The sequence below is a fragment of the Cryptotermes secundus genome, unplaced genomic scaffold, assembly GCF_002891405.2.
Source record: "Cryptotermes secundus unplaced genomic scaffold, Csec_1.0 scaffold301, whole genome shotgun sequence".
NCBI lineage: Eukaryota > Metazoa > Arthropoda > Insecta > Blattodea > Kalotermitidae > Cryptotermes > Cryptotermes secundus.
The window spans coordinates 15216-24083 of NW_019725003.1; the positions used below are offsets into that span (position 1 = coordinate 15216).

At 40.2% G+C, this 8868-nt stretch overlaps 1 long non-coding RNA gene across 1 annotated transcript in view; it reads left to right on the forward strand.

Moving 5' to 3' along the window:
- The window catches only part of LOC111863171, a 13961-nt gene that overhangs the window by 2654 nt on the left and 2439 nt on the right, over positions 1 to 8868 (forward strand). The window contains exon 2 of the long non-coding RNA XR_002842554.2: positions 7237 to 7313. This is a non-coding gene — a long non-coding RNA (uncharacterized LOC111863171). The remainder of the gene's footprint in view (positions 1 to 7236; positions 7314 to 8868) is intronic.

Genomic DNA, 8868 nt, shown 5'->3' on the forward strand with positions numbered 1-8868 from the left:
GCTGATACCATCGCAAAATGCTTTGTTTACATGGCGGTTCTTTTCGGTACCCTCTTTTGAATGCGCGTTGCACTGCTATAACAGACGAACATCTCGCATATTCCAACAAACAAAAACTCTTTTCTTGCTTTGTCGCCATTTTGCAAAGGCACTGAACCCGTACTGCCAACTAGTGCACATAATACAAAACTTAGTGAGTCTACGGTTCTTTGTATATATCAATCATATTTGTATGTGTAATACTTTGGAAAATATATCGTTTTAAAAACGAATGAATCATTTACAGTAGCCCTCTATTTAAAAGAAGAACGAACTAGACAAATATGCCTATATTTTAATATCTAGCGCCAAAACACTAACGCGGGTCTGAGGACAAACTGGATTCTCGTGAACAAGTTTCAGAGTGACGGATAGACAAATGACAGGCTATTGTGAAAGTTATTAATGTGTGTTACCTTGAATCAAATGGCCTGTTACGTAACTAGAGTGGTCCTTGTTCTCCTCTCAGTGAAGGCACTCACACAGAGGTGCTTAACCTTTCCTCATTCTGCGCAGCGATAGTTCAGCAATACATTCGCAGAAAACAGTGCACTGTACACTACAAAGAGTAGTTCACATGCATAAATGTTGCTAGTATGTCCATATGGAAATTTCGGTTAAAAATTATGCACGATGGAACACAGAAATAATTGAGGAGCTATTACAAAGAAATAGTGGCTCCGGTCTAGAAAACCGAGATTAACGGCCGTGGGGATCAGTTGCGCTGACCACGTGACACCCTCTATCCCCTGAAGTTGGCACTAATTTCGCTGACAAGCGGCGGTCGCTCGGTCGATATAGCTCGCTTGCGGACAAAAAACACGAGTTTGTTTGTTTTTTTTCTGTTGGAACACACAAATAATTGGTTGGAAATTTACCATATTCGTGCCCGAAACTGACGTTCCTGTTCAGACACCAAATAAATAACACAATTAAATATAGTTCTTTAGTCATTCATGAGTTTACTCAGCCCAACGGCCCAACTACCCACGAGGGAAAAAAATACACTCAAATGAAAGACGAAACAATGCAACTTGTATCACTTAAACAACAATAAAATTTCAGTAAGTGGAGTCATGTCCACCAACACTTGATGAGAAACAATTATCTATATACATGAATTCATATTCACTACAACTAATGTTTCAGTAATTAAACGTGACGTTATAAAATATGATTAAGAGAAACAGATTTGGATCTAGATATGTCGACGTCTCTACAAACAACATTAGCAGCTGAAGCGCATTTAGCAGAAAGAAAGTTCTCTCTTGAAGAACAGAAGTCTCTGATGATACTGCGTAGAAAGTCAAAGACCAAAAGTTTCCAAAAAAGGTCAAAGTTTGAAACCCAGGTAAATTTGAATAAGGAAAGCGATCTCTTCTTACGTAAGTCGTGCAATTGTAATTGCTCTAAAGCTCAACAGAAATGGACACGGGAAAGAAATTACTAAAGAAATGGCTGAAAGCTTCTCCTGGATAAGTTTCAATTATTTACCATCAGCAGGCATAATAGTATTCCAGACAAAAGGCATAATCAAACTTAAATCTAACTAACGTAAAATATAATATTATGGCACGTAAACCCGTTCCTAGGCAAAGACCACGAAATTAACCGACTATATAACAGTCGTCGCTAAGCACTGCCTCCATAAGCAAGCATATTTCCACGGCAACAACTGCACTACAATGGAGGGTCGGTGTTTTCTTTGCTGTCCGTGCAGAGATGTTATAAGCAGGACAGATCACTGGAGTTAGTGAAGAGTATGATGGCGAGTGAGTTACTTAGAGCAGTGGTTCTCAACATTTATGAGACCGCGGCCCAGTAAGTTCTTTTTTTATAAGACGAGGGCCCAGTCCCAACAAATTTACTCGTAAATACCTTTGCAGTTTTGTTAAAATTCATGCATTAAGCTAACGTAATGTTAATAATTAATTACAGCATAATCATAAAGAGTATTAGTACGCTTACGTATACGGTGCTGCATGTTGACAAACATAAAATTACATTTAAATTACTTATCTGTTTGTTAGTAGATGGCTTCATAGCTTCATTTCCCAGAACAGTAGCACAAATGACACATTGAGGTCGTGGCAATTGGTCAGTGTTAGGGCATTGTATGAAACCAAATTTTAAGTAGCTGTCCATGTACTTACGAATGGATGCAGAGTTTTTCTTCTGTGTGCTGGTGGTTTCCCCTTCATTTTGTACATCCTGGAGGTCGCTATGTAGGCTTGAGGTGGCTGAATCACTACTTGTTGCGTCACAAACACCTTCAATACGAGATTTCTTAACGACAAAATTAAACAAAGTACCCTGTCACTTATTCATATTAAAATTTAAATAACTCAGATTTCGAAACAAGCACTTGACACACTGCAATGCGAACTTGCGAAGAAACAGTGTTCAGTATTACAAGATTTGAGAACCGGATACAGACTGCCTTGATTTTCAATTTCAGTGGAAACATTTTCTTTATACTTCCTTGCTGATTGGTCACTGACATTTGCAACACAGATGTTATTTCGCTCAGTTCTGAGAACAGAGGATATGCCGCCCATTGTTGTAATCGGCTTGCAGGCAATTTTTATGACTGGCCATAAACATCGGTATTGCCTTTCCCGAATGTTGAAAGCTTTGGATGTCTGAAAATTTCCGATCATTCATGAATACTTCCATGTTTAAAAATATGCGGCTTGGTCACTGACATTTGCTACACAGATTTAGGTGTTCTGTGTCTGAGCTTCTCGACACAAATATTATTCTCCTCAGAATATTTGCACTATAAAATATTTATTCATGAAAAATGCTTAGAAAATGAAAATGACAAATTCCAGAAGAGCCTCTCGCGGCCCAGTATAATTGATGCCAGGGCCCACTACTGGGCCGCTGCCCGGCGGTTGAGAAGCGCTGACTTAGAGGACTGCTGCGGTACAGCCGTTGTGAGGTTTTGTCTGTGAGAAACTGGTAGCTGAGGCCGGAAAATTTTCGAGAACCCAGAGAAAGGGGAATATCCGTCATTGAAAGTCGCTACCAAGTAACGGTTAGTGGAGACTGTAACAGACTCAGAACACAAGTCTGTATGTGACAATGATTTTTAAAGTGTTTCAAAGTGTTGTGTTATTAGAGTTGAATAAATCCGCCATCAATCCAAAATCCATCTATAGTCACTCTTAAAGAGCGTGAAGACACACACAGACGCTCCAGGAGTGGGAGTGAGAAACTGAAATCAGCGACTTCCTGCACTGATGAAATGCTACGTGTAATTCGCAAGAAAGTGTAGATCAGATTCCAGAAATATACCCAGTTTTTATGACGTGTGTGCGAGTTATACACGATTCAAAATTTTACCTTTGTAGCTATATATATATATATATAATTTAAGCTTCAGTTTCGTACAGTTGGGAGGGCAAATTTCCATATACAGTCAATGTCAGACCGTAGTAAATTGCAGACTTCAGAGATTTACAGGCACTGTACGTGTTGATATACTCAGAAGGCTTTAGATATCTGGAGTTGTTATTTACGTCATATAAGTTATTAATAAAGGAATTGAATAGCAGAGGTTCCAGAACAGATCTCTGAGGAACATTAGAAAGTACTTGAAAAGACAAAGAATCAAAACCCAGTAACACGTACCTGTGGTGGTAATTGCGGAACCAGTTTACGTAGCCACCAGGAAGAACAAACTTATGTAGAAGTCCGTGCGATAGTAGCCGCCGGGATATCACTGGTGCGGTCCGGGTTCGACCCCAGGTCATATCATGTGGGATTTGACGTGAATAAAGTGGCACTGGGAAAGGTTTCATCCAAGCACTTCAGTGCATACTCATTTATCAACAGGGGCTGGTACAATAGGCCAGTTAGTGATCGACGCACCATGTGGGCTCAGCTCACTCAACCCCACGAAACAAAAAAAAAAACATAAAGAAAGAGGCTATAGGAGTTAAGGTCAAAGGCGTTGCTAAGCTCAAAATAAATGACATTATCTTGGAGTTGAGGGCTGACTAAAGGGGCGATAAAATGAAGATAACTTACCAAATTTGTGATGGAAGATTTAGGTCTAGTGAAAACATAAGTGATATTAAACATTACTGTGAACAGCAAATTTAAATAATCTTTAAAAATTATTAATAGACATTAAATTAACAGCAGTAATAGTAATAATAAGTTCTAAACGTTTGTGACGATGGTAAATTGCAACAAATACTATGTTTCTGGACATTATCCATTGTCTTGTCTATTTTTAAAAACCGTCCTCTTTCTATTTTAAAACACAACGTTTCGGAGACTGGATTCTGTCCCCGTCCTCAGGTAAAACCTACTCAGTTGGGTCAAATAGACAGAACTAGCCGCTATCTCCAGTCTCCGAAACGCTGTGTTTTAAAATAGGAAGAGGACGGTTTTTAAAAAATAGACAAGACGATGTATAATGTCGAAACACATGGCACTTGTAGCAGTAATAATTCCGTATTCCGTATTGAGGGGGTGGGTTTCCCCATGCACTTAGACCGGTTACTGGTCCATTGTGTGTGTCCCTTTAATTTCTACTGTCTCCATACCCTACCGGTACTGGTGCTTACTATCAGCCCCTTTCTGCCAGCAAGGTTTCTACCCTCTACTTGGCAGTATCTAATACTTTAGTCCCTTTCTGTCAGAGAGGTCCCCCCTCCTCTGGCAGTGGTACCTGATACTTCCCCCATCTACCGGAGGAATTGGAAACTACTTGGGCGTGAAACTTGGCCTAATTTTGCTCAGAGGTCTCCTAGACACATGAGGTTCTTTTACGTGCCGTAAATCTACGACACGGGACCCACGGCTTAAAGTCCCTCCCGGAGGACTTGTTCCCTGAATTTTTCCCCCCTTAAAAATTCGACGACCTCCGCCGGGTATTTGAACCCGCGTACTACGAGTCATGATGTGGGAACGTTACCTCTAGACTACGGAGGCCGCTTAGAGTAAATAATAATTCAATTCTTATTCATTTACTTGCAAACTTAACAGCACAAATGCTAATTGCAATGTAAGCATTACTAAAGAAAAAGAAACAAAACAAATGAAATGGGTCAATAGCCTATCACAAGGTCTTTGCCTGTACAGGACAAAACAACCCCTTCAAAAAATCGCATAAACTTCAATTTCAGAAGCAGGATTTGAACCTGTGAACCCCGGGTCTTAAATGTCCAACAGCATAAACACTTCAGATGGCTATATCACAATATTGAAAAACAAAAGAAAATCACGCAGCGGTAATTCCGCTTCAACCTTCTTTAGAATTCTAATGTTACAAAACGAAGGATGTGTCGAATAGGATTCTATTGAGTCATTGCTGACGTATGTTCAGTTACTGCCAAATCAGTAACGTTCTGAAGTCCGTAACGGTAATCAGTTATTAACAATTCAGAGGCCTAAGTAATCTCACAGCTCAGATCTATACAGCAACAAGCAAAAGTGACCGTTTTTCGGATGGCCAACAGCATCCGGCTAGTCTGAATATCGTCGAGGCATTCCTGCCAGCCCTAGGAAGTGTTGTGGGAAGAATGTTATGTTTACCCCTACAGATATTGCTATGAATTGTGCTTTCAGTCATTTGGGGTTTAAGGTTAGTCCTGTGAATAGTGGATGTCACTGAATGAAGCCGGCTATGATTGCAAATACTGCTCCCATTGATAGTGCGTAGTGGAAGTGGGCTGCTTGCACACAGACTTAACAGACATGGCTAACATGTACTCATGCAAGAGTTTCAAGAAAATATCGCCCGTGGTAAGAACCAGAAAAGATATAAAGCAAAAAAAAAAAGGTATATTTTTGTAGGCCGTATGCATACATTAGAAACTTTTTATTTGAGGGCAGTACTGACTTGGCAGAGCAGAAGTAGTGTAGTTGAGGGAGTGACGTCAGTGTGACGCAATTCCGTGACTTACAGCAACTGAATTAGAACAAAGATACAAAATCTTATCACTAAACGAGTCGCTGATTATTTAGCATTCCGTGGAAATACTTACGCTAATCGGCGTCGAGTCACACGTGTCGAATTGCTCAGAATGTAACCGTTTAGTGTGCTGTCATAAATTACGTTTCGAAGGATTGGGGGCAATTACAAAATATTTGTTACTATTGGGAGAATCATATTAAAACATATTTAGATAAAGACTATTTATTGATATTGTATGATGGCGGTCACAATGGCCGCGAGGTCTGAGGCATGAATTGTCTTCGCTCGCTCGAAAGCTGTGATCGTGGGTTCGAATCCCACTCAAGGTATGGATGTTTGTGTGTGTATTTGTGCTGGTCTTTGTAGATAGGTTCTTTGTAGCCTATTGACGGGCTGATCCCTCGTCTAAGGAGTCCAATCTACTGTCTTAGGATTAAGAAACTGAAGTGAAAAAAAAAGCGTTTCAAGGATGCCCTATGCTCCAAAGTGCTGGAAACAGGAGAGAGAGAGAGAGAGAGAGAGAGAGAGAAAGGGTAGATAGGAGGAAACGTTAAAATGGCTCTCAAGTTTTTTCCTTCTTGCTAATGCGGTGGGACTAAGTCCCTTGTACTGCGGTCACTTCTGGCCTATTGTACCAGCACCAGGTGATAGTTGAGAGTGATTGTGGAGCAATTGGTGAAGTGCTGCACTTCAAACACAGGGCGAATAACCCTAACAATTTTAAAATTTTAAAATTTGGACAAGAATTTAAGGGTTAAAATTAGAATTAAAGATTTTATTATGGTGCTATTACAATAAAGTCAAAATTAACGTGTGTGAAGTAATCTACGGGTGGACAGCTATCAACGAAGTAGAAGTTGATAATGACAGGGAGAGTGTTTTAGATGTTAAATTTTGAACTGGGTGCAGTGTGACAGCGACGTGAGTGTTATACACCTGATGATGGCCGTCTGAGGCCGAAACATGTAGTGTAGGGAGCAAGATCAAAGACACAAAATATATTGGTTGCACTTGAGACGGAGTTTATATCATTTATTTTGTATAATTTGTTCGGTTCTTCGACTTTGCTCCTGTTGTAGCTTCGACAGTCTTGAAATTCTTCTTCGGAGAAATAAATCAGGTGTGCTCGAGTGAAAGATGAAGAAGGAAAGATTGTTCGTGTAACTGAATGAAACTCAAGATGAAGCTATTGGTTAGGTTAGTAGTGGTGCTGTTTCTATGCAGTCTATGGTGCCTGTAAAAGTAACTTGTACTCTTACTTACAGATTTTGCAGAGTATCCTTATATTTGCAGTCATGCTGCTAAATGTTGTCAATTCAGAAGTAGCAGTTATTAAAATTCGGTAAGTACATTCGAAACAATTTACTGTAATTATATTTCTTGAAAACCTACCAGCAAAAAGCCCCTAAGACGTTTTAAAGGGAAATATTTGAACTCATACTTGGACACATCTTTGTAGTTTCCTTCAGAACTTCTAGGCGAATAATGGGACATCACCTTGAAATAGGCTAAGATAACTTCCTGCCACATAATTTCCATTTCATTGTACACTACCCATCCTACCAATCGACGTTGTATAATCTTAGCTATTGAGATCGTAGTTAAATGAACAACGAATAAGACGTTTCAATCGTCAAGTGAAATGGGAAGAGCTTCGTAGTTGGACCCATTAAACAGAGACAACGCAGATCACTGATAATTCTAATAGGCCCAGCTGGGTAGGATCCTTTCTTCGTTATACATGATGAAGGAAACAGACCCAGCTTCCGAAAGGCTAGGTCAGATACGAATAATAAAATAAGCAATATCCAATACAATATTCATGTAGTGTAAATTAATAATTATGCATATTATTATTTTGGGGCCCACCCAGTCTCCTATCCAATGGGAAGCGAGGGTTCTTCCCCGGGGGTAAAGCGGCAGGGGCGTTAAGCTGACCACTCACTTCCAGCTATTGTCGAGGTGAAGAAAATGTGGATTTATACATCCACCCCCATATACGTCTTCATGGCGTAGTGCTTAATTAGTTAAGCAAAGGGACAACTTTACCTTGCCTTTCCTTTACACATTATTATCTACTTTCCTCATGAATGACACTGATATATATTTGTTCTGTCTCCATGTTTGTACTTATTAACATATACACAAATGCTTTATACATAATTCACAGATTTGTTTATAACACATCTACATAATATACACACATCCCTCACTTTAAAGCTACCCCATTACGTATCTTCGTCAGCCATAAAACTTTATACACATTTGTACTGTCGGCCATTTTGTTATTACACGTCGCTAGTAGCGCCATCAATTTAAAACTTCCCACGGCCAAAATGTTGCCAGGACAACAATACGAGAAACAGTGACCTTTAAGCGACACGATATTGACACCAAAAGAAAAGCACCTCCCTCCGTTACGTCAAGATTACTAGGAAGGTGCATAACACACACGTGCATAATGAAATCAAACACTTTTCTCATACGATACGTGAAATCCGCTAAAAATGCGTACATATTGTAACGTGTTTCGTTACTGATCCCACTTCTGACACCAGTNTCTACTATGGCCGCGCCATAGCTCAAGCTGTTAGTCGTTGGCGGCCCAGGTCTTGTCAAGTGGGATTTGTGGTGGAAAAGTGGCTCTGGGGCGGAGGGGTTTCTCCGAGTAGTTCGGTTTCCCCTGCCAATCTTCATTGCACCAAATCCATCATCATAATCACCCGGGGCAGGCTACAATAGGCCAATCAGTGGCCGCCGTGCCGAGTGAACCCGGTTGGGCTCTACCCTCCACTCATCATCATCAGTAACCTGACAGACGACAGGTCCACAGTCTCTTCCAAAACAATTCCTCCACTTAATGCGATCTAGAGCTTTCTCCTTCAAATGACAGTTTC